The sequence below is a fragment of the Epinephelus fuscoguttatus genome, linkage group LG3, assembly GCF_011397635.1.
Source record: "Epinephelus fuscoguttatus linkage group LG3, E.fuscoguttatus.final_Chr_v1".
Taxonomy (NCBI): domain Eukaryota; kingdom Metazoa; phylum Chordata; class Actinopteri; order Perciformes; family Serranidae; genus Epinephelus; species Epinephelus fuscoguttatus.
The window spans coordinates 9167430-9191350 of record NC_064754.1 but is presented as its reverse complement, the minus strand read 5'-3'; the positions used below and the strand labels follow the sequence as shown (position 1 = coordinate 9191350).

The 23921-nt window shown below is 41.9% G+C and overlaps 1 protein-coding gene across 1 annotated transcript in view; it reads left to right on the top strand.

Moving 5' to 3' along the window:
• Nucleotides 1–5378: 5378 nt before the first annotated feature.
• The window catches only part of LOC125882986 (vasorin-like), a 40525-nt gene continuing 21982 nt past the window's right edge, over nucleotides 5379–23921 (top strand). Inside the window, exon 1 of the mRNA XM_049567073.1 lies at nucleotides 5379–5644. The gene's annotated coding sequence lies outside the window, so the exon portion shown is untranslated. The remainder of the gene's footprint in view (nucleotides 5645–23921) is intronic.

Here is a 23921-nt window from a genome sequence, read left to right as displayed (position 1 = left end):
AACTTTCATGACACAGTTGGCACCGAGATTTTTCAAAAAAGCAAAGCTGGCTAGGTTTTATCGTGATTATTGATGATGGTGTGTGGCCTGTTATTTAAAACTGTTAAACACATACACACACACAGAGGTTTTGGAGATGTTAGAACAATTAACAATGTATGAGCCAGTTCAGTGCCATGCTCACTTCAACAGGAAATAGGAGACTCTTTATGGGGATTGAACACATGGCTTTTCAGTATTGTATCATAGCGTTACAATTAAGAGAAATAAAAGGAAATAGTAATTGCTTGCTGTCTTGTCAACGGATTTACTTTCTAGCCACCAGCAGTGTTCATTTAGGATCACATCAACCAAACAATTTAGTTTTCTTGCATTTGATAAGTGAGAAAAAAGGTTTATTGGATTTTTAAATTGGATTAATTAAGGAATTTGTTTGTTTGCACTCTGTAAACTGTCACGAAGTAGTTCTGGAAACAAAGAGTCCTTTTCTTATACCTGACATGTCTGTGATATTTGTTCCAATCGGCTTTCTGTGGTGTCATGTTGGTTTGTAAATGAAGAGGAGTTCGGCTTCATTTTTGTCTGCTCATGTTTCCAAGTGTAATAGAGCTGCTGACTTTCAGACCTCAACATCCGTTTCCTTATACCCATAAGCCCTTGTGTTATAAGGTCATTTCTGTCGTTGACTGAGGATTCTCACTTCTAACAAATCTCTCCACATTGAGCTTGGAAGGAAACAGTGAACTGCATTTTCAGACATTATTTATCTAGACGTACTTGAGGTTAAATTGCAGCATTCTCACCTGCAAACATACCCAAAGTAAAGCTGGTCTGAAAAATGGTTTTAAAATTCACAATCGATTAAATGACAACATGTACTGTGACAGATTTTGCTTGTAGTGGCAGCAAACCAACAGAGAATTTCCACTTGACTTTACAGTTTCCCTCAGCTCTATGCAGCTTTTTAATATCCTTCAGCTCTCAGCAATTTTTTTTTTCAGAGATGGCTGCAACTGTTTGAGTTCAGTGTTTTCAGACACAGTAAGCAGCTATTTTTAGCAAAAATCTCTGATAAACCCACTGTGCCCAACCTACCCAGTATTTAACGACACAAAGACAAAGTTGGCGACTAGATGGGGAACAGCGAGAAGCACCTGGCAGCTAAAGAGTCACATACTTCCCTCTGGAGTTATTGGCCCCTTTTACACTGCTTGTTCAAGATAGGAATATAGCGCCGTTATGCTGCCTTGCCGTTCTGTAGAATAGGTATGACTGGGGCATGGGAGGACAGAGCTGTCTTGCCTTTAAGCTTGCAACGGAGATAGTAACAGCAGTAGTAGTAGTAGTAGTAACAGTAACTGTGTAAAAAGGACAGCCAGCAGGATAGGACCATAGGCGGGACAGGTGTGAGGGTTTTGACGATGTGCTATGCATGCGACCAAAAAGCAGCTAGAAGCTGTTAGCAGTCAACTCAAAGAAGAGAACAGCGGCTGAATGTCTGCGAATGAGGACAACAATGTGGTGAGGGAGCTCCTCACCTTCCGGGCAGAAGATAAGATTATTCTCCTTATAACAGAGACAGTAAATGATGATTATTGCCATGTAATGCCGCTGTTATTGTTTAGAAAGCACTGCGGACTAGAGGCTAACGCCATTGTGTTAAACGTCATGCCCATCACGCTTCTTTTGTTTCTGGGATGCCGGCATGCTGTCTAAAATCACGCACTGGAGCATCATGATGCCTTAAGGGACTATGTAGCGCCCTAAAGTGCAATCTCTGTGTCAAAAGGGCTAACGAATACCAAATCAGAGATAGGAAATTCTAAAGAAACACAACCCTAAATAAATGCTAATGTCTGCGTCTGCTGGATTTGTAAACAGGCAACTGTTTGCTAAAAAATACATCGTATCAATCACTTCTCACGAACTGCAGTCAAACTGTCAAACTAGGCTGATCACATTTAAATCAAGTGTCTGTTACTGCATTGCCCATTTCTTGTCTCAAAAGTTTTAGGAAACATTTTAGTGTACTGTTCAGCTGTAAAATGCATCCATCATTGTGGCCCAAACTGGTCTCACTGCGAAGTCACCAAAATCCAGCACTTGGGAAGTGACTTGCGGCATCAGACACCAACAAACAAGGCCATTCTTTCACATCGGCATGATACATGGCCAGTTGACCTTATAGTTTAACAGGGCTCAGCGGCATCAGGGGAAACACAGCGGGACAAGAATGAAAGTTAAGACAACAAAAGTCCGAGTGGGGCAGGTGGGAGGGGTGGTGGATGGGTCCAACAAACACCGACTTACACCCAGGAGAGTAATGTTCGCGTCCCATAAGTTTACAAAGCCAAACCCTGTTCTTTTTTCCTAAACCTAACCACATGCTTTTGATGGCTTAACCCAACTATGTGCGTCAGGGGAGCACATTTTCGGTTTTGTATCAACATTGTGGGTTTATTTTGAAAGAGTCTACTGTATGTAAATGGAGAATTTCCTGTGAAAACAGAAGTGTATTTTGAAAGAAGACAATGCATGTGACAGGCAGAACCTGACACGGCATCCCAAAATGTCAACAACCAACGCACCCAGGGTATCTTGCACGTTATATCCGGACATAGAAAGTCCATGACCAAACACTGATATGTGATGAGGTCAGAGTGAGAATGTGTTGGGTGGCCAGATCAATAACTCTCATTTAACAGCTAAACAGTACACTAAAATATGTTTCTAAAAAAACACTTGAGGCCAGAAACAGGCAATGCAGGATACGGGCCAAACGGAGCAGTTCCACCGGAAACCATGGGGACAGTGTTGCTGTCACTACCCAGTACGTAGCTCTAGTGAGACACGAAGAAGAAAAAACAATGGCGGTTATCGAATGCCCCGGCGGACATCCTAAAGTACTGGAAATTACGCTTGTCGTCAAATTCTGTCATCGGCAGTATTAGAGACTTTGTCTTTTATGCAAGAGGTACATTATCAATATCTCCTCTACAGTCGCCATGTTTGTTTTTGAGTCTGTTGTTGTCATAAACTTTTGACTCTGGGCTGCCTCCTGGTGGATATATTGGTTAACATCCATGCCAACGTAAAGGACGCATGGAAGTATGTGGGCAGTGATGGTAACATCGTTTGAAATGGACGTATACATTTACGTACAGTACAGGCCAAAAGTTTGGACACACCTTCTCATTCAATGCGTTTTCTTTATTTTCATGACTATTTACATTGTAGATTCTCACTGAAGGCATCAAAACTATGAATGAACACATGTGGAGTTATGTACTTAACAAAAAAAGGTGAAATAACTGAAAACTGTTTTATATTCTAGTTTCTTCAAAATAGCCACCCTTTGCTCTGATTACTGCTTTGCACACTCTTGGCATTCTCTCCATGAGCTTCAAGAGGTAGTCACCTGAAATGGTTTCCACTTCACAGGTGTGCCTTATCAGGGTTAATTAGTGGAATTTCTTGCTTTATCAATGGGGTTGGGACCATCAGTTGTGTTGTGCAGAAGTCAGGTTAATACACAGCCGACAGCCCTATTGGACAACTGTTAAAATTCATATTATGGCAAGAACCAATCAGCTAACTAAAGAAAAACGAGTGGCCATCATTACTTTAAGAAATGAAGGTCAGTCAGTCCGGAAAATTGCAAAAACTTTAAATGTGTCCCCAAGTGGAGTCGCAAAAACCATCAAGCGCTACAACGAAACTGGCACACATGAGGACCGACCCAGGAAAGGAAGACCAAGAGTCACCTCTGCTTCTGAGGATAAGTTCATCCGAGTCACCAGCCTCAGAAATCGCAAGTTAACAGCAGCTCAGATCAGAGACCAGATGAATGCCACACAGAGTTCTAGCAGCAGACCCATCTCTAGAACAACTGTTAAGAGGAGACTGCATGGTCAAATAGCTGCTAGGAAACCACTGCTAAGGAGAGGCAACAAGCAGAAGAGATTTGTTTGGGCCAAGAAACACAAGGAATGGACATTAGACCAGTGGAAATCTGTGCTTTGGTCTGATGAGTCCAAATTTGAGATCTTTGGTTCCAACCGCCGTGTCTTTGTGAGACGCAGAAAGGTGAGCGGATGGATTCCACATGCCTGGTTCCACTGTGAAGCATGGAGGAGGAGGTGTGATGGTGTGGGGTGTTTTGCTGGTGACACTGTTGGGATTTATTCAAAATTGAAGGCACACTGAACCAGCATGGCTACCACAGCATCCTGCAGCGACATGCCATCCCATCCGGTTTGCGTTTAGTTGGACCATCATTTATTTTTCAACAGGACAATGACCCCAAACACACCTCCAGGCTGTGTAAGGGCTATTTGACCAAGAAGGAGAGTGATGGAGTGCTGCGGCAGATGACCTGGCCTCCACAGTCACCGGACCTGAACCCAGTCGAGATGGTTTGGGGTGAGCTGGACCGCAGAGTGAAGGCAAAGGGGCCAACAAGTGCTAAACACCTCTGGGAACTCCTTCAAGACTGTTGGAAAACCATTTCAGGTGACTACCTCTTGAAGCTCATGGAGAGAATGCCAAGAGTGTGCAAAGCAGTAATCAGAGCAAAGGGTGGCTATTTTGAAGAAACTAGAATATAAAACATGTTTTCAGTTATTTCACCTTTTTTTGTTAAGTACATAACTCCACATGTGTTCATTCATAGTTTTGATGCCTTCAGTGAGAATCTACAATGTAAATAGTCATGAAAATAAAGAAAACGCATTGAATGAGAAGGTGTGTCCAAACTTTTGGCCTGTACTGTACATAAAGGGAACATAAATGGGCCTTTATGCTGCCTGAGCATTAGCATACACTGTCATGTCTCTCCCCAAGAAAGGGAACTCTGGGTTTCAAAATAAAAAATTTAAAAAAAAAATAAGGAAAGGGAAAGAAAGCAAACTGACTTTATACAAAAGAACAATTCAAAAGGTGTATGTGAGAGACATGGATCAAGAGAGGATGGACGGGGGCCCACAGAGACTGCTTATGCATAGGGCCCAGGATGTGATGTGACGCCCCCAACTGTAGCTTTATGGAGAAAGGCTTCAGAGCTTTACATAAACTGCTCCAAAATGCAGGTATGAACACTCTTCACGTGTCCTTGAACACAACACTGAACCCCTGAATTAAATAAAATCTTTAGGATGGGTCATACATACAAAACTGTTACACAGACTGGAGTATCATAACGTTGTAAACTGCACTGTGTTACAGTTTGTGTAATCTGCATGTGTGTATCTTTCACAATAAACCATCTTTCCTGCTGTGGATATTTTTTGCAGGTGCAGCCCGCCTCGGGGACGCGCAGGACCGCGCGCCCCGGCTTCACAAGGTACCTCCCACTTCCCCAGCTTGTTTAAGTGTTCGCCTCGTTCACTTCAATGAGCGCTATTGTTGAAAAGTCTGTGCGTCCCTGAACGCCGGCGGACCCGAGTCTCCAACTCTGACAGACGGAGCGGAGCGAGTGCGCTGCAGTGATACACCTTTGGTTTTTCTGTGGACTGTTGCGTTGCAAGTAGAGGTTTATGAGCAGTTTCGGGGTTTGGCACGGAGAGACACGCCGGCAAAGTGGATAAAAAGTTTGGGTAGAAGCTGCTCCAGCGCATTCCCGCGGACTTTGGATTACTTTAACAAGGTAAGGCTCCCCTGCGCTTCTCTCCAGCCAACTTTAACTGTGATGTTTTAACTCGCTGTGGGTGCATTTTTGTGCACAACGCGACTGACTGAGTAAAACAATTACTTTGCTTCTCAGATGGAATTATGCGCTTTTATATAAGAGAAACCCTCCTCATGTGTGAAGTCTTTTAAGATGCTGTGTTATCGATTAAAACCACAGAGTTAATCAGTTATCCTGTAGAGGCTCTGATAATTGATCCAACCTCAGCCTCTTCACTCCGCCTGCTTCACATGTGAAAGCTTCCCTTGTAGCCGGTGACTCTATCAGCGTATCCTCGCATTCCTCACCGGGGCGCACGGGTCACTATCTCGGGTCAGGATCTGCCGGCCAGACGCGCTCAGAGGGAGGCACGGACAGGAGAGACACAGAGAGGAGTGTTACCCGCAGAGAGATGTGGAAACAGGATTAGCTCTGATCGTTGTCGTGGCTTCAGACCGTGTTTGTGTCGAATGTATCGGATTAGAGGTCGTTATCTGCCGCTCCATGGTGTCTCTCACATCTGGCCGTTTGTTTTCACCTCACATGAGAGACTTTAATCTTTATGATGGGCTGCTGATCCCCAGAGACAAATCAAGACATCCCCACTGGGACATAGAGGCTGTCTGTGGGTTTAAAGCGGTTACTTTGTGGTGTTTGCGTGCAGCGTTTCCTCTGCGAGTGCGGGTCTGTGTGCATTAAGGTTTGCACATATAACCTTTATGAGCAGGTGTTTTTATTCATGCACTAGATATTATTTATTGTGGGTGAGGTTCACGTCTATTTTATTCTGTTCTACAAAGCTCAAACAAGTACGTAATGATTAATTGCAGAAGCAGATTTTCAAGCAGAAATGTCAAACTGTTTCCAGCTTTATAAATCTTAAATTTGCTGCTTTTCTGTTTTTTATTCTTGTAAATTGAATATCGTAGTTTAAAAAATAATGTTCTTACTTTCTGCATTAATCATTTTAAAATAAAATCATCAAATAAATTGACAGTGGAAATAATAGTTAGTTGCATCCCTCTGTGCTATTGATGATGTAAATATTTCCATTAAGAATCTGCTGTGCAGCTTACTGTAAATTATTAGACAATGAAATCTTTAGTCTGTTGAATGATTGCATTTTGATCAATAATGGACTACTTAAGGTTTTAATCAGTAATAAAATGCCAAGTACTGGCAGCTTTCAGCATAACAAATGCGAGGAATTGTTGCTTTCCTTTGTTTTATATCACTGTAGGTTTAATCATTTGGGGCTTTGGACTGTTGGTCGGACAAAACAAGGAGAATAAAGATGTCACTTTGAGATCTGGGAAGTTGTGATGGACAGTTTTCAGAGATTTCTAAAACAACCCGAGACTTAAACTGAAACGCCTCCTGCAGACAAGTGTTGTAAGCTGCTGTTTTGCTACAGTCACTCAACACAGTGCACCTTGTTCTTGTGTAAAACATACAATTCCCCTGCTGTGATGACATCCATATCATATAAAATAAATTAACTATAATTAAGAGATGAATCATAATGTGTTAGGAAAATAAGTTGCAGCTCCAGCTGTGGTATTTGCATGTGCACATAATGTCTTTGCAACATTACATGCAGAAAAGACGATACAAAAAAATCTTAGTGATCTTTATTCATGTCTAGACTGCATATAAACACATACATTATGGTGTACATTGGTAATACATGAGTAATATGTGAGGAAGCATTCTGAGAATCTAATAAATGCAGACCATGAGCTAGGTTTTTTTTTTACCTTACATCGCAATTTTCTGCCTTTGCTGAGTTTGGGTACAATAAGGGCTCTCCAAATCAATATTGGTAGGTGAGCAGCAGGCAGGGAAATAAAGCCAGCGTGGAGTATGAGTATGGGAAAAGCAAAGAAAGGTGGAGACAGCAGGATGGACCGAAGGACGTACGGGAGAGAGGGAGAGCAAAGCAAACATTCCTGACTTGGTGTCTCAGCAATTTAATTAAGGTTTTTGTGAGATGCTGCAGCGAGCACCTCGAGGTGAAGGCTTAACCCCTCTTCCCCCTGTTTCCAGCTTGGACTAATCCCAAGGGTCAGCTAATAAGTGTTCGGGTCATGCCACCATGACAACTAAATAGGGGCGAAGCCGAAGGAAAGCTCCCCAATCAGGGAGTTAATAACCCCATGAAGGAAGTTAAGAGGTACAAGGTGAAGCGGATGGAGTAGTGGGTTGGTTTGTGTGTGCTTGTGTGCATGTGTGTTTTTGTGCGTGTGTGTGTGTGCTTAGAGATGAGATTTCAGTTGTTATCAGCCACACCAGCTCAAAGCCCCTCCTCTTAGTGGGATTTAAGTGTGCCCTGTGGTGCTCTGATGTTACACACAAACTCACCCACACATATACACACACACCCTCCCTTCAGGTCAGATTTCGGTCACTGTACCACTGGTTGGGTAGATTGTTTTTATGGGGAAATAAAATCAGTGACACGACTGGCTGTTCTTATTTTCTGAGACTTGTAACTACAGTCCTGCTTTCTGCTTCAGCGTTGCTGTTTTAAATTTTGGTGAAGTTTTTCTTGGCTTTCAGGGACAAAAAATAAGTCTCCCTGCTTTTGTCGTCTTGACCATTTCTGCTATTTTCTGCTGTTCCCCACATCCACTGTGTTTGACAAGTGCAGATGTGACATTTTTACAACTGCAGAGAGGCCTTTTCCAGCCTCACCCTTCTGCTCTCTTGTTCTTCGATCTGTTTTCCATCTTGGTTTTCTGCTATTCGCCTGATATTTTCTCTGGATTTCTCTTTATGTGGGACAAAGCACCACACTTACTCTCACTCAAATCATCAGTACTGGACAATTCTGTAAATCCCTGGATTACATTTAGTGACAGTGATTTTTAACCTTCAGTGCCAACATTTTTAAATTTTCTATCTACAGTATCTGTGCATGGCAGCTATGCTATGGTTAAAGTAAGGGAAAGATAATGGACTTAAGATATGGTAAGGGTGAGGCACCTAAACACTTGGGTAAGGTTATCCAAAGATAGTACTTTTGAAAGTCAGACTCGCTACACGTCCATCCATCTGTGTGACCTCTACGCCCCTACTTTACACCTACTGATTTGCTAAAGGGCATTGCCATTGGACATTAATTGTGTGCTGCCAAATCTGTGCATGTCAATGTAATTCTTAAGGATACTTAACTATTGTCTCGCTTTTATTTACGATGTAACTGAAGCACTATCAATCAAACCTCAAATGAAGGAAAACAATGGATGTTTATACATTTTTCTACGAAAAGTAATGCATCAAAATTCGTACATATCCTACATATGTACGAACTACTAATTTGAGTATAAACCATGTATTTGAGAAGGCTGTGATCACATAACCAATGTGATGATGGAAGTAAAGACGGTAGCGGCCCCAGTAAGGAGGCAGGTTTGGGTATCAGAGACTTTGCCAAGGAGACTGGTGTTCGGTACCATGTGAAATCTTAGTCCTTTTAAGACTCTGAGTCATGTTTCCTTTCCTAAATCTACCACAGTAACTTTACTTGCTTCAACCTTACCTATGAAACACTACATTTCGCACGTCGTATCTGTTGTATGAGGATTCACTGTCTGGTAACAGCTCTGCATGCATGCATATGTGTGTTAAAAGACAACGCAGAGAGCTCACAGTGGTCTATGCAATGACTTTATGTCATAATTTATCAGCTGTTATATTTCAGTTGCATTAAGTTGCATTTACCTTTTTTACCTTTTTATCGCTTTGTGTTTTTCCTTTCACTAACACGCCATTTCTCATCTCAGGCGGTTTTTTATTTCTGGTGTTTCCGTCATTAAGTTTTGAAGCACAAAATCAAACTGCACATAAAACACAGGTGGAAGAAATCTTGATCTCTCCCTCCTCTTGTCGTCGTGCAGATGTGTAGGTGGGGTGGGCTGAGTGGCTTGTCAGCTCATTTGGGAGCGTTTAAGGAAGCGGGGACCACGCAGATGGAGCGGACGTCCAGCATCAAGCCTCGGACTGCTGATAAATCATTCTGCTCAGTTCAGTCATTACTGCTCAGGGCTTATTTCCCCCTCGTGAACAGGCTGCAGCCATACTGAAACCATTTACAGTAACAAGCTGTTTTGGTAATGCATGCTGACGCTGGTTTGTATTTGGCATACGCAGTTTTCCAAATTATCCAGAACTATAAATCTAAACCTTGGAAGTATCTGGGGGTGCAACTGTGATCACTCTCATTATAGATTGTTCTCATGAGTGTAAAAATGCTGATTATTCCCTGCGACCCCAAGGTGACATCTTTGATTTGCTTGATTTGTCAGAGCAACAGTCCGAACTCCAAAGAATCAATTTGTAATAATACGAAATGGAGAAAATCTGAGAATTCTCATGTTTCTGAAGCTGCAACCAGAGAATCTTTGCCACTTTTTGCTTGATAAACCACTTCAAAGACTCACTGATTATAACTGAATGTTGCCTCAATATGTGTTAGACCCTATAATTACAGTTGTTGGTGACAGACGTTCCTCTCTATTGCACAGCATGAACTTGTTGAATGCACTATTATTCAGATGATGGCAGTTGAGATATTGCTAGACTTAGTTTCTGTTTTCAGCGACATAAAAAGGCTCACATTACGTCTTTACAAGGTTTCTTGACACCGGAGGAATTTGAGACTGAAACCTATGACAGGCTGAGACTGAACATGCTCACCAGAGGGGAACCTCTACTTTTCTAGAACTCAACCCCCAGGGAGGGTTTAGGGGTTGCTGCTCCTTTACTAACCCATGAAGCGTGTCTCTAAGCACCTTCCCCCCTCATCCTCGCAGTGTGTTGTATAAACATGGCGGCTCAGTAGGAAGGTAAAGAGCGTGACACATACAGACTCCTCGTAACATTCCTCTGTGGTACCAGGAGGCACCAGGACAGAAGGATGCCTCCAACGGCAGGTCTGCAGTCGGATCACCTGATGCAGAAATACCAAGATGAGACTGAATGTGACCTGATGTCAACAGTTTCTCCCTCAGCTCATATGATGACATGTTAAAAGAAGTATGCATCTTGTGCAGAGCACATATTCAGACTAGTTGTGGTATGCTGACTGTATGTTAAACATGCAGCAGTGAAGTGAACACCAGGTATGAGCTGGTGCTGAATACAGAGCAGGTAACCAGAAGAGAAAAGTTGTTGTCTCAATGCAAACATCACATGTAATGCAAAAGAAAAGCCAACTTTTTAACCGTGCAAGGCTGGAAGAGGTGGCCATAAGATAAGCTTCAACTAAGTAAAGCACTGACATCCAGTTTAGGAACAACCAGCAGGAAAGTCTGCAAACTAATTCATCCACTCTTTTTCATTCTTCTTCTTCTTCAGAAGAAGAAGACTGTACATACAGTAAGCTTTCATATTCTAACTTGACACCTAATATAACACCGCCTCTCCCTCCATCAACAAACAGCAGCCATACCACTACCTGAAGGTGAGGGGAGGTGTCTGTGTCTGAGGTGGTGAGAATAGGGGAACCCCACCTTCCAGCTTCCTTTTTCAGAGCCCCTCTCTCTTTTTTTCCTGAGGGCACATAGTCTAGCTGTACAGACACACATGCACTCTTTCATCCCCATTCAACAGCCTTCATTCCCCAACACACACACAAACACACAGGCTGGAAGTAGACCATGGCCTGGGGGCTCCAGGGCCTCACAGAGCACTTCAAAGGGTCGAGGTTTGGGATCTATGACATCCTGAACAAGTCAAAGCCACAACAGGTGAAGAGAGACGCCGTTTGACAAACACAAGGTAACCAACAGTGTTGGGTACCATGCACGTGTGTGCTGAAGTCCACACTCGTGTATACTGTGTCATATGTGTCAGGACGTGTGACAAATAATTGAGCCACAGTTGCCTCAGGTGTAAGTTTAAGGGAATGTGTTCTGTGCTTATGCGTGTCTGCGTTCAGGTGCACATGTAGTATCATGTTCCCTTTATTCTCCTTTTGTTGTACAGTTGTGCAGCAAACCCCACTTTTCAAAGAAGTCTGGCCATTTAGAGTTAATGCAGTATTATGCAGGGGTGAGGCCAGGTGTTGTAAACATTAGGGGCTCAGCCCAAACCCAGGGGGGTCCAGGGACATATTTTTCCCATTTACGGCAGCAATGGCACTTTTTTTCAAGCCATTTCAGATAATAGGATGCCTAAAAACCTGTGTCATTTGGTAAAAATATGATAGTTGCCAAGGGGGAAAAAAATATCCAGTAGAGTCTACATCCTATTTTGTATCTAAAGGCCCTGACACACTGAGCTGATGATCAGCTGTTGGTCAGTGTCAGGCTGTCGGTTAGCATCTGTCACCATAATTTTTTCAGTGTCCTGCACCATTGGTTCTCATTGGCCCATATCGGCTCTTTTTTGACTGATTAAGCATGTTTAATTGACATTGGAGGAGCCTGTCGGTGAATGCAATCACTCTGGTGGGCAGTTTGGCTCAGTGCATGAGAAGAGAAACAGAAGTGAGGAAAGTAAACAAAGGGCTAAAGTCAAGAAGGAGTGAGATCAAAACAAACTTGTTATATTTGGTAAGACTATATTTTTAGCCATTGAGATCTTTAGCTGAAATGTAACAAGCACACAGTAAATATGATTTGTTCTTAAAACATCGTGTTGGGTTACTAATACGCTAACTGGCTAACTATCATCTTGAATGCATCCTGTCAGTCCTCTGGTTTCCCTTTGTGAATGATGAACACATACTGCAGGTATGTAGAGTTATTTCTTCTCACGCAGGTGGAGAACGTACGTGCTAGTTGGCTGTCGGCTGTTGTTTTGGTGCACCTTTTTGGCCAAGGCACAGGACACCTGAGGTGACCCAACAGTCAGCTTTTGTCAGCGCTAGTTCTTTGATGTCCATTTTAGTGTGCCTGGGCTGTTTTTGATTTCCTTTTTACTGTCTTCATCATACTAAAATCTAAACACAAAAAATGTTGAGCACGACTTATTTTCAGTCCTGCGATGTGGAAGGAGGTAAAGATTTTCTGATGTTACTAGTTTTAAGTTACATAACATAGGTAGGGCAGGAAGTTGACGTAACCAACATTACTAACCTTAGAAACCTATTTTATTATACTACGCTGGAGTTCACAGAATGACTGTTGAGCTGACAAATCTGAATCCATGCCAAAATAACCTGGGCTTCTGTTATTGCAAATCAAGATCCCCAACAATGCCAAGTCAATATGGCCTTCACTACTCTGAATTGTTGCCAGCAGAAGGACATTTAGATTCTTTTCAACTGATTCGTCTAGACATCTTGTGACTTGCTAATCAGTCACTTTAAATATCAACTATAGCGTGATGGGAATATATGTTTCAGATGCATTATAGAGGGGAGAGGTATGATTGGTTTGGCAGTGGGCCTTGAGAAAAGAGAGTAATGAACAGATTAAAATGATTTGGTGTGACTATAAAAAAGAGAGACTGGACAACAGTTGTGGGAGTGAAAACAAGCAAACTGTATCAGACTGAACATAAATATGGGAAGAATGTGGAATGAAATAACATTGAGGAGAAATATGAGGTGTATGTGAGGAGTGTTGGGGTGAGGTGGTCCAATGGCTTCATTTGTTTATACATAAAACTGCAGGGTTTGAACTGTTGGTTGAAGCTGGCGGTTGGATGGTTTTGGTTTTTGTAGATGTCCGTGGTTTTATTGTACTGGATTCAGACAATTTATTAAATATGAGTGAAATTAATTTTTATTTATAGTCTAGTATTATTTGGTTGAGTAGCAATAGAGGGGCATAAAAGTGTCAGATGATTTGTTGCCAATTAATTGTCATAGAAATAATTGCGATAGACATTTTAATTGTCTATTTCTGTTCATTTGGTGCCACGCAGTGCTGCTGTTGTGTTAGGCTTTGCAACTAGACCTAAATCCATGTTATTTTTTTCAATGTCTGCTCATCAAAATGATGATATTGTTGGCAAAGGAGTGTCAATTAATCCTCAGATAGTTGTCGTCAAATGTTTCACCTCTTGCCTTGCTGCACATAGATTTATTTTAAACATGTTGTTGTAAAACTGTTCAATAATGTAAAGAAATGTGGTTCAAGACAGTAAATGTAGAAGGAGGCTTGATTCTTTTTGTTAAAGTTAGTATGCAAGGGGGAAACAAAACGCCTGTGTTGACTGCTCCTGCTTCAGATTTCAGACCATGGTTGGGAGGCACAGGGGAGACTTTGTTTTGCCTCCAAGGCTTAAGTTAAACTGTACATTCATTTACTACTACTAGACAGCTTTACTGCTTATCTTTTTTCTGTTATGATCCCCAATAACTGTCTGCTTTGAGCGTATCCACCGGCACTTTCTCTTTACTGCTCCACCACACACTCTCTATGCTTGCTCTCCATGCTGAGGTATCCCTGACAGAAGCTACACTAATCTTATAACACCGTGTTTCCAACTGTCTTTTTAAGTTATTTGATTAGACAAAGCTGGATGTGAGTGACAACTCAGCTTAACTTTCCCTGTAGATGTCAAACACACTGCTGCACCTGAAGGGAAGACTTTCAGCTATAAATCAGGGACCCATGATTGGCACTACTCTGTCATCCTCTTGCTGTGTCAGCAACAGAATTTAACCAACAGCAGTAAGATGTGGACAGCCAAGCTCTGTTTTTCCATATTTTTCTTGACATTTGAACCTCGTGTTTAAGTAGACTCTTTATTCAGCCCATACAATGAATGAATACACACCTGATTCACTTGTGTTTTTGCTTCATTTGTAACATTAGCTTTGAATTGCCTTGATTGTGGAATCCAACGATTATGCAAAATGATCGCAGTCAGCTCAAATTATCGCAATCACATTACATAATAGCTGCGACAAGTCCAGGGAAAAGATGTGCGATTGAACTCAATGGATTATAAGAAATGATGCTACAGTGCAAGTATATTAATACTGAATTACAGCCTCCAGGTGTGGCACCACGCTTCTTCCTCCACAGACTAAACCGAGAAAACTGTGACTAACTCAACTTGTTTTGCCGTAAGTCAGACGCACAGTGTTTGTGCACAAGTTCACTGAAATTACACTCCTGTGTTGTTCAGTAATAGCCCCAAGTGAATTTACAGCAACTATAGTTGCGGTTTGTGTGCCTGTAAGCCCAGTCTTGTCGTACCCAATTATGTTGTAATACTCCATAGCCCATTATTTAACTGACACCACACTTCATAGTTTTGTAGCAACGCTGCTGCAGAAAAGATTAGAGGCATGAACTCGCGCATGTAAAGAAACACACATTCATGAAGAAATGTCAAAAAGCTGCTTGATAATTCTGATTTTAACAGACTTCAGGCACATACTGTAGACTCTCTTAAACTTGCATCTTCTCTCTGTCACACACACATTCACACATGCATGCACACACAATCAGAGAGTCCTCCTTGGAGGCCTCACTGCAGCTGGCAGGGGATTAAAAGGTCAGGAGTCAAAGTAGAGGACCAGTCATCCCACAGACTGCCACACAGAAACCGACAAAGCGGAAGAAACACAGAGAGTGTTGAATCAGAGTCAAATTTACAATCCAGATTATCCAAATCAGAAGAAATCTGCCGCACTGTGCGAGCACCACACAAGCGAGTGTGTTCTGCGGTTCACCGTGTTTGAGTTTGGCCTGGAGCTGACTGTCAGATGATTCCTGGACCACCACAGAAAGACAAACCAATTGCCAACATAATTATTATTAATGTAGGTAGGGATTTGGCTCATGAAAAGTATCTTTAACCAATCACATATTTAATATAATTGTTTACATGCAATTAAGAAAAAAGCAGAGTTAATTTGCACATTATACTTTAACACGCAAAGTATCTTTTAGAGCCCGACAACATTGGTCTCTAGTGTTGCAACAAGGCCTCTGATGGCAAACTAAAAAAAAAACCCTCAATAAATCTTGAGGGAAAAATTAAAAAGATCAAAGGGACAGACTAAATGATCCATATAATACAAAGTATCCAAATAAAACTACTGTGGAAGTTAGAGGCTTTCTGTAAATTGAACGGCTTTGTCTGAGGGCAGGGCAAAGCTATGTATTTTATTTTTGTGGGTGACACTGCAATGTTTGGTTTGCTGTAAAACAGGAACTCCAATATTAAAATATGCAGAGAGCTAAGGATAATTATACCAAGCAAACGGCGTCCACAAAAAACTTCAAACGGTCGGCTCAGCATGAGCAATTTAAAGTTGTTCTGAGTCGCCAAGGCATGGATTATTTACTCATCATTCATACATGGCATGTTTGCAGAATGAAAAACTCTCGTCGGCAAAATCTGAGCTTTTAAATAGTAAGACAAACAGCTGCTGGCTACATTCTTGGCATTAGGGTGAAAGTGCAAACAACAGAGAAGCTAATCAGGTTTATCTGGTGAACAAATCGACTATTTAAATGTATTAACGCTCCCTCTGGCTTTCCAACCAACCCTCTGTTTGAGTTAGTGCCATCTCAGATGAAGCATCAGTCTAAATTGTTTTGCACTTGACTCTGCACTTTACACATCCTCTGCCCACTGAACCCAGAGTAGCACACTGTGGCTGTGGGCGAGCCTGTGGTATTTTTTAATTTGGACATCTTGTTCACAGATGAGAACCGAGAGCCACTTCAAAGAGGTGGCAAGAGGATCAAAAGTTATGCTGCAGCAGCTTTTGATGCACACTGGCAGAGAGGAGAGGGAATAATGAAAGTAGGCTTCGTGCTGTGTGTGGAAGCGTATCGGTGTATGTATAAAACAAGACAGCAAACACAGCATGGACAAACGTTAATAAAAAATCTTGGTGGTGTAAAGAGTCACAGTTTGGATCATTTCATGCCCTCGAACAGAAAGAGATACTATCAAATCACTGCGTAAATCCTGTGAATTGAATAAGCCTAGCATTATCTGACTCATTACACAACACACTCTTTCTTCTAAGTTGTTTTAATTAAGGGTGTAGTGCTATCTGTTCAGGTATCAAAGTGCACCTATGATGTGCGTGCATGCTTGCTCCTGCACAGTTAGGTTGTGGCTAATTTTGAAGGTTATGTAACCACTGTACCTATGACGGCAAGTTTATATATATTAGTCACCTTTAACTGTAAAATAAAAGGATGTTTTTGTACCTTTGCATCTTTACTGCTTAACAGATAGGTAACTATAGACTGATAAAAACAATAATTAATTCACTGTGGCCCTCAAAGGCTGCTGACAGCAGCTAACGGCAACTTTCAAGGTGGAATGTTACCTTACATGTTACTTAATACATGAGCTGACATGACATGAATCAATCAACACACCTTAAATGTTAATGAGCCTGTTTATACCTGATATCAACATATGTTTACAGATTACAAGTGGACAGCACTCAATACACGTGCAAACGGCCACCAAGACGGATTGTGATCTGATAACCCAAACCACTTTCTGAGGTGGTCTTGAATGCACTTGACCACATTTCTTTTGTTGTGTTAACACTAATGCCACCCGATGAGTCGGCAGCGGCTCAGAGGTAGAGCAGGTTGTCGACTAATCGGGAGATCAGTGCGATCCCCAGCTCCTTCAGTCTAAAATATTTAAGTATCCTTGGGCAAGATACCGAACCCCATATTGCTCCTAATGGCTGTTCCATTGGTGTGTGAGAGCTTGTGAATGGTTACTGAATAGCAGGTGCCACCATGTATGGCAGCCTTGGCCACCAGTGTGTGAATGTGTGTGTGAGTGGGTGAATGTGACGTTGTGTAAAAGCACTTTGTGGTGCAGAAAGACTAGAAAGGCGCCATGCAAATGCAGTCCATTTACCATTTTTCATGAGTCCGCGATTAGCATGCAACAGGATTTGTTGGCAGCACGCTAACGCTCTATAACTTACTCATTGTCGACCAGTTGGACTAAGTGACCGTCCATCATTTTTGCCCCATGGAGGGAGACATGTTGGATTCTGCTGACAGGGATAGCTCCAGCTGTACAAACACAACGGCTAACATAACTTGTGAGCAGCTAGCAAGAGTGTGGATGTGATAACTGCATGGGGCCCTCTGACAGCAGCAGCAAAGTCTGAACAAAAGTGATGAGCTGAAGACGCATGATAGACGCAGGTATGAATGGTGATGTGTCTCAGCTGTTCACTTGTGTTCAGATCACAGAAACATGCTCATGGTTGGTAAAATCAGACTCAGTATGACAACTTTGACCATTCCATTGTCTTTTATGTCTCTCTTGCATGATGCTTTAGTGACTAGATCTGCAAGCACTTGAAAAAAATGTATGAATTTCCACTGGAGTATGTGACCTGTGAATATTTTATTTCATCACTCTGTTCCGCATTGCTTCGGTGTGCTCTGGCAGCACTACATCTCAGGTTTTGATGTTACAATGGAGGCTACCTTTGTTGCTACACACTGTATGTTTAGCATACTTCATCTACTCTTTGCCAACAAGCATCTAGCTGCACACAAGCTGCTGTATACGTGCAGAGCAGAATAAACTAACCTATCAGTTCATGGACAATATAAACAGGCTGCTTGGGATTTATAAGGCTTCCAGATTTTTTATGATTTTGGACTGACAAACATGGAGCCTGTGTGACTCAGGTAATGGCTGCCTAACATAATGTCAGGTTGCACATTTTACAGGATACTTGCTCCTGATGTGTTTATATGCACCAATTATTAATCTAATAGAACACTTCAAGTTACTAGAGGGTAAAAGTATTACTAATTTGATGGCCCACTACCTAAAAGTTGGACTCTGATACCTGCTGGACTCTTTATTAGACTTTCATAGAGAAGACAGTGTTTATTTCTCTGCGTCTGTTATATGTAATGGACCAGTGCATTAGAGATGGCCGCTAGCTAAACCAAGACACTCCATAAACACAGACACACCGATGCACGTCCAAGACAAGCAGTCAGCAGGTCAGTCAGCTGCAGAAACGACGCGGCCAAAACACACCAGACTGTTACCCTCATTGGAACAGATGGGACGTATTAAACAAACTGAGGTAGCAAAGATTGATGGAGCAATTTCACAGCCTTGTTGCAGAAAATGAACTTAATATATCTGCGTTGGGTTTGATTGGGTTGTTGGTCACTTCAGAGCCTCCTGGCTTTCCCTGCTCGTTAGAATTTGACTGCTGCCATTATTCAAAGGGATGAAAAGCTTTGTGTGCGTGCATGTGTGTGGAGGCGTGCCTCAAAGTCTGTTGCAATAGAAAAAGGTGATAGATTACCACCATTCACTTTACTTGTTGTTTTATATGTTTCCCTTCATATTATTGCCTGTGCTTAATTAGAGTCACAACCATGCAGGGACAGATGAAAACTTTTAAGATGGAGTGTAGTCTCTCAGCTGAGGGTAACAACACATCAGGGTCGGCACACAGTAAGCAGATAACAGTGGACGTGGAATAAAAACTGTAAGTTCACTCAGTTATGTCCCTACAGTTGAAACAAACAGTGTTTTTATAATTGGCAGCTGAACCTATAGAGACGTTAACCGCGTCTTTGTTTTAACATCTCTGCGGCTCACTCTGCTCTTGCACAATGTGTTTTAAGTAAATGTATGCTTCAGCCAAACCCTAAAGGAGGCAACACTACCCATATGCAGAGTTTAAATGAAGTGGAAACCACATGAACTTGGGCCACAAGAACTCAAGCAGGCCCACTGTGAAATCCGCTTTTATGCGCTAAAAGGGAATTTATTGCTGATGCAGTCCTGATCTGATATTGACAGGACACTGTGGACTCATTTCAGCACAAGTTGCGTAGAGTAAAATTTAATTGAAATGACAGGATGGACAGAATTTGCTGGAACTTGTTACACTTGATTGGTTTTTTTATAACAGTGGAATAAAATATTTAGTTTCAGGCAAGCGGCAACCACAGGGGCTGAAAAATGAAGCCAACACTCATGTGCCACAAACTGTAGTTCCTTGAATGGCCACTTGAGGCCAGCTCCAGAAGTGAGTCAATCCTCTTAGACTCCATGTTAAAATGCCAAACTTCACGGCAGAAATAAACATGTTTACAGCCTGGTACAAAAAACAAATGTTGGTCTATAAAGCTAATTTTAATATCTATGACAATTTTTACACAACTCATCTGTTAACATTTCATAAAGGCTTAAAGTTACACATAACTTAGGGCAGGCCGCTTTGAGTAACAGGCTGTCAGCAAGGCTGCTGCAGCTACACCCTCTCATACAAATGTGGTCACTTCTGGCGCCAAAAAACCAAGATGGTGCCAGCCAAAAGGCGAACTTGAGGCTTTAAGACAGAAGTCCACAAACCAAGGGTTGATGCCATGGCAGCTACATCCATTATTTATACAATTTATGCATTCAGGATGATTTTGCATTAGAATTTGATTTCTTTTTGTGGACTAGCTGGTCGACCTGTGTTTGAACTCAGGGAAAACATGTATGTGACTAAAGGAAAGCGTGCATTTCTGCATGCATACCTGTGTTTTTACCACAGCTGTTGTGGTCAAAGCTAATGTGAGGAAATCAGTACAAATCTGTCTGATTTAAGAAGGCTTAACTGCTCAGAAATGTGCCCCATGTTTAGTTGTCCTGTACGTTGTTGAGCTCAGTCTCAGTTTATTCCCTGACTGCTTGAAACGACATATCTTCCCATGAAATCAAACACACCAGATATTATCTTTAAAGGAAACTAACAGGAGCATGGCATCGCTGTCACTCATTTCAGTTCCCGTGAAACTCTCTTAAGTTAGAAAATACTTTTAACTTTTGAGTTAAGTCCAACTGTTTCCATGGGGATTAAAAAACATTTGGGAACTCAAAAACAACAACTTTTAAACCAAAAAAATTGTCAAAAATGTTTTTCAAAAGAGCTCAGTGATCTTATGCCCCGAACAGCAAAGTGTTTATAAAGGCCGGCATTATTCATGCTATCAGTGCAAAATCAAATGAGGTCACTTGTGGCTTCTGTGGGAGTCTTTGCATGTGTGTGTGTGTGCACACTCCATCCATCCACACAAACACAACATATTTTTCTCCCCATTCCCTCCCCAAACATCTCCACAAGCCTCTGGACTTTTTCTTTTTCCTTCAGAGTCGTGTGTCAGCGCCCGTTCTGCAGCGGACCGTGTCGTTTGCCATTCCTTCACATTTCTCTTCCTTTGCTTTGTCTCCTCTTGACAGAAACCACAGTGTAACTACTTGAACTGCTGTTTCCTCATGACTGTAGTATCATTTTACTATGCTGTTGTTTGTAGAATCTCATTGTTGTCTGGTTTTTAGTCACTGTCATGGGATGTTGTTGTCCAATGCTGTTTTCACAAACTTCTCTCGCTAAAAACCTGAAAGACAATCCATTGTCTGCAACCTGTACTGGGAGTGTATGTAGTTGCTGCATGGCTGTGCACCCACATGCATTGCACAAAGTTCAGTTACATCCAACAAAGTCATATTCTGTCCTACTGTGTTTCCACAAAGCCAAAATTGAGTTTAAGTTAATTTCTCTCACATGAAACAATAAAATATCAAAACAGAAAAAGAGAAAATAAATCTCAAGATCTGGGACAAGAAAAAAAACAGTCCCACCTAAAAAGAAAACAAACAGAAGGAGCAAGACAGAGTGCCAACGCCATCTTTGACCTCATTCAACTAAATCACTTGTGGGGCAAACTGAGCTACTTCTTCTGCAGCAGTACAGTCGCAACTCAGATTAGACTCACAGTTGACACATTTGAGGTGAATGTTCACAAGTTTGGTGTTTGTTACTGCTGATAGTGAGGCGAGTGCAAACGCAGAGAGCAAGAGAGAGCCTGGTTTCTGTCCTGATTAACGGTCTGCTGAGGAGATAAGCACTCTGATATGTGTGTGTTTGGGTGTGATGTCATCAGTGGTCTGAACCCATGCTGCTTTGTGAGTTTAGGTAAACATCAGCTGTGGTCTCAACATTAAATGTCCTCTTCACGATAGTTTTGTTGGTGATAGTTTTTCTATTTTGAAAAGGTTTTCTTAACAAAAGTAGAAAGTGGTGGAAAAAACTGAACACAATTGCAGCGTGAAACCTGATTTTCTGGCAGTGACATGTTGCACAAATAGCACAGGATGAACTTTGTCCCAATCTAAAATTAGTTCCATATTTTCCGTCTCTCGCAGACACAAAGGGTTCTCAGCAGAGTCACACTCCCAGGACACATTCTCCGTGTCTGTAGCTGCTTTCACACTGTGAAAAATAATGGCAAGGATCAGGTCTGGTCTTGTAAACTCGATAGCCTGGCGTGGCGCCGAACAGCCCCACAAAGAGTTAAAAAAATCAGATTTTTCTGTTCCTGTGTAAAATGCAACCTTTGTTTCTGGGTCATGAACCAGCCACCGGTCACTGGCTTTAACCGAGCCAAACAAACACAGTTCAGTTTGCACTAATTGATTCCTCTTCCAGCAGAGACAAGAATAAGTGTGTGTGTGTGTTTACTTTAAAGGATCTGTGAGGAGTTTAAGTAAATAGATAAGTGACAAAGTAAACACCAATCCCCTCTCACTAACACACACACACACACACACACACACACACACACACACACACACACGCATGCCAAAACAACACCCTACTTTAGGGATACATTTCTATACACATGAACGGGTTGTGCCTCATATAAATACATTGTTCTGTCTTCATAAGTTTTTGAAGGAAAACACATTTGCCATTTATAATCCAATCATAATCATGTGTATGTGTGTGTGTGTCCTTACTGGCAGTTCCTATAGAAGTCTCTCAGCAGTAAATCTGCCCACACTCCCCGACTTTACACTGGGTTAATGAGGTGATCCAGCAGCAGGGGACGGTTGGTAGAGGTCTTTGTTTCAGTATGTGTGTGTTTGAATGCATCTGGTTACAGGTTTTAAGTGGGTGTAGTGGGGCAGCATTCAAGGCATAAAGGTGTGTTTGCACCAGACAAATATGATGTGGAGATGTATGGCTGTACGTAGCGGCACGGGTTGTTGCTGATTGTCCTGTGCGAGTCTGCCATGCCTGTAAATCTCTGGCACAAATTACTTTGGAGGTTTTGGTGAAGACAGAAGTCCCATAATGGGTTTACAGAGCTCACTGCTGAGGCTGTGGGGAAGTCTGAAGGAAGTTTTGAGCAATTTCTTTTGCAGAAATTTCTTATACTGCTTTGGGAATGGTTCTGTTGATGTTTATGAAAACCAACAAATGACCTGAGAGAAGGAAATACTACTGCATTCATAGTGATGTAACAGGGTCAATTATACAGCAGTAATATGTGTAACAAAGTCAAATATTCATTTGTATTATTAAGTATTATAATTACACTCTTAAGCCTCCTTAGTCAATATGTGGAATGTTTGATACTCAGCTTCTGTACCCCTACGATCACCTCTGGGAGTACTCCACCTATAAAGAGGTGTCTCCCACCATGCCTCTCCCCTTTTGCTGTTGTGCTCCATGGGAGAGGTACGTGACATTGCTCTCATAGTAATTTCCTGTTTTATGGCTGCTAAACTATGTTTATAAATTCATTTTTCAACCTTAACTTTTGTATAATATGCTAACATATTCCTGTGTCAGTTATATGGTCGTAATTGACTAGGATTTTGTTTTCACCTGCAGTTGTCTAGTTAAGCGCATAGCTCGGCTAATCCGTCAAGTCGGACTTCTCGTCTTGTCTGAGTATACATGCAGAAGAGATAATCGAATTTCTGACCAAGTACGTTTGACTCCACCTCGATAGGCAGCACTGTGTCCTTCTTAATATACTGCGTATTGAACTCGTTCCGGTTCTTGTTCAGAAACTTTTTTAAATAAATCCGCATTTTGCGTTTTCCTACCATCCATAAACTTCTCCTTTAGCTGTCGGGGCGTGAATGTAGTTTCCCCATCTGTCCAGAAGTGCATCTTCTGCTTCTCGGTTGCCATGGTGTTTATTTGTTTGTTTTTCCGGGAGTTACTGCACTGCTGCTACGCCATCTCCTTCTTCTTCTGGGTGAAAGCCTGCGAAAGAAAAAGTGGTGCATGCGTAGAATGCCGAGTCCGACTCCAGTCGAACTAAGTGGATACATCCAGCAATAGATTGATTTTCAATTGATTTATCTAGGTGTGTTAGTCGAGCTATGGATAGTCCAATTTCAGTCGGACTAAGCTGTTAACATGCATTTAAAAGTCTGGTTTCAGTCAGACTGAGCCAATAAGTCGATTTTCTCAAGCTGCATGTAAACGTTCTGAGTGAGGTGGGGCATGCACAGCCATACATTTGCT